The sequence below is a fragment of the Sinocyclocheilus anshuiensis genome, unplaced genomic scaffold (genome assembly GCF_001515605.1).
Source record: "Sinocyclocheilus anshuiensis isolate Anshui unplaced genomic scaffold, SAMN03320099.WGS_v1.1 scaffold955, whole genome shotgun sequence".
In the NCBI taxonomy this organism is placed as follows: Eukaryota; Metazoa; Chordata; class Actinopteri; order Cypriniformes; family Cyprinidae; genus Sinocyclocheilus; species Sinocyclocheilus anshuiensis.
In genome coordinates this window covers 69,640-72,799 of record NW_015546094.1, presented here as the reverse complement: position 1 = coordinate 72,799, position 3,160 = coordinate 69,640, and positions in this window count along the sequence as shown.

Below are 3,160 nucleotides of genomic sequence, written 5' to 3'. Positions count from 1 at the left end.
CCCACCTGTAAAGTAAATTAATACATGTAGATCATTATTGGAGATTTACTACATTAGTTTATTGTGTGTTTTTTTTTAACAAGCGTTAATATTTGAGGCCGGATCTGAAGCAGTGGCAGGTGCTGAGTGGATTTCATTAGTAATGTATTAGATGTGTGTACTCACTGGCACAGCATTTCATTCATTTTGCTTCCACAGCAGCAGTTTACAGGAAATACTTGCCCTGGACGTACAGTTACTTTATGTTCACACACATTTTATGCTCACTATAATGCCATGCAATCCACCAAGTTCTTTCCCACAGACTGACTGGACCAGTGATAGATAATATCAATAGTTATACTATAAGTTACATATATGAAGTTACATTATAATTTAGTTATTTATTTATAGTTTTACTTACTAAATGTGCCCGTTTGCATAACAGACAAAATATATAGTATAAATAAATATAAATATATAGTTCTATAATATATAATTACATAATATCATTATTTCATCATATAGCTTCATTTCGGTTAGTTAAGTCATGATCAGTTTAGTCAACAAGACAAACACAAAATCAAAAAATGCTAAGTGTAGCGTGAATAAATTCTACTTATTATACTGATCTTCATTTTTCTTTATTCCCTTAAATCCCTTTAAACCCTTTAATTATGTAATTCCTTACAAATTCCTTAAACTAAAAATTAGCCTAGCCACTTCTCTAATGTTCACGACATGGTTATGACCTTGTTATATAAAAGATAAGAGCATAGTGAATGACTGAAGAACGCCCAGGTGCAAAGATGTAACTTCTCCTGTGGTTAAATAAAAAGGAAAGGGAAATGCTTTTAGTGGTACTCCCCGCTGTTTGTACTGTAATTCACTGCCTAATATAATGTGGCACATTTCAAAAGATAAGATCAAGGATAATGATTTGAACTATTTTACATCATAACAGCAGTATTTTATAAAATACCAATGATGCTACATACCACAATCAAACAATCTTTTCAGCAGAACCTTGACCACTAAGAACATATCCTGACCTATAAGTACAAAATTACACAGATATTAAAAGATAAATATAACACAAAGCCATGTGTTTAGCTCATTGTTCGTGGCAGTTTTTAAGAGGACCTCACCTTTGTCTCTTCCAAAGCACAATGAGGACAATGACAATCACCAACACTGCAAACACACTTACTCCAGTCCAAATATAAACGCTCCAGCTAGGAAAACCCACTAGGAAACAAAGAAACAAACAAACAAACATAAAAAAGCACAACAGAAAGGTGTTAGAATATAGCTAAAAACACAATGAACTGCATCATTTAACAAGACAAAATTATAGGCAAAATTAATGACATCAAACTTTTCTTATGCACTTTGTCATCATGTTGTTCCAAAGTTGTACGACTTTCTTACTTCAGAGGAACATGAAAGGACATATTTTGAAGAACATTAGGGTCCAAACAACATTAGATCCTGCTGACTTTCATTGTATGGACAAAAAAAGAGACATTGTTCAGAATATCTTCTTATAAGTTCCACTGAAGAAAAAGTCATACAGATTTGTAATGATTTAACGTTGAGTCAATGTTAACAATTTTCAATTTTGGGTGAACTATCATTTTAAGAAAAAAAATTTCATTGATTTTCCATATAGAGAAACTGATTTTAACATTAATATATCTGTGATTGTAAAGTAATGATATATGCTTCTGAAGAAGATACAAGTGATTTTAGAGTGTGATTTAAAAAAGGAAAAGTTTAACAGAGATGAAATTCCTGTGAAAAACCACACTACCCACAAGTTCTTACTATGGAAAAAAACATTTTCCAAATGACCACAGCAGTGACAGTCTATTGCTATGAATCACTGGAAGCTGTGTAATCAAGTAAGTCTATCTACACTCGTAAACTACTTATAGATTTGAATATTTAGCTAAAACCTTTGCACTTTTGCAGATTTTTCACAAATCCCTATGATGAGAATGAATGGGAAAAATATTTGCAAAGTCATTGAAAAGCAGGCAGTCACTGTTGCATTCCATTATGAGTTAAAGGTGGTGGTGCATTCAAATTGTTGCTATGCTAGAGATCCTACAAAAAGCCTATTTTGCCAACAGAAAAGAGTGGCAGAGTGGCAAAACTTTATTTTATTTGAGCGCTTAATTAGCGCTGAAGTATAAGCAGCTGAACTTACCTTCAGGAAGCGTAGTCAGAGGATATGCATCACCTGCAAAACAATAATCTCATTCATTGTGCATACTAGGCAAATAAAAGATCTCTAGTGTTTTGTTCTTAATCAATTTATATTGCTATGCCCTAAACTGAGTGTATTGAAGACACCTACTTCAACATTTACGGGTAAAAAAAAAAGTGTGTAGCACTTTTTTTATATTTTTGTATTCTTGTATTGCAGACTCTTATATTGCAAATTCTTAACCAGGTAATAAGTATTCTACTGTCAAGATATGCAGACATGTTTATAAAGACGATCTAGTCAGTCAAATGAGTATATAGTAGTAAGTGTATTACTTACAAGAGCACTGCTGCTTTTCATTGATCTACACAAGAAATAAAAAGAGAGTCCATAATGAAAGCATGAAGCAAATCAATGTCCATTTGGTTATGCTATTAAATTAATTAAATACCTAGCGATACATAAAAGCTAAAACACATCAACAATATTACACTTACATTGGCGCTGGGGCAGATGAGCAGGCATTCAAGTCTTTCAGGGCACGTCTGTAAGATGGCTGCGTTCACTGTCAAATTTTCAATTGGGAATATGAACGTCATTTTTCCTTCAGTATCAGAAACCCCTGCCACTTTCTCCTGATCAAGAGAGGGAGAGAGAAGAAATAATGCAGAAAGGTAGGATGGAAGGATTAAGAATAAGTATATGTATACATTTACTTTTTCGCTAATGCTATTTGTAATGTATTGTTTATAGTACTTTTTTGACATTTACCATGAGAAGAATAAGTTTCCCAACCCTTTTGAAAATATCTGAATTTCTGTTTGATTACTAATAAATTGTAATCTGATCTTAAAGGGATAGTTCACCCCAAACAATGGACTACTTTAATGATGTCCTTACTACCTTTCTGGGCCTTGAATGTGTCAGTTGCGTTGCTGTCTATGCAGGGTCAGAAAGCTCTTAGATTTC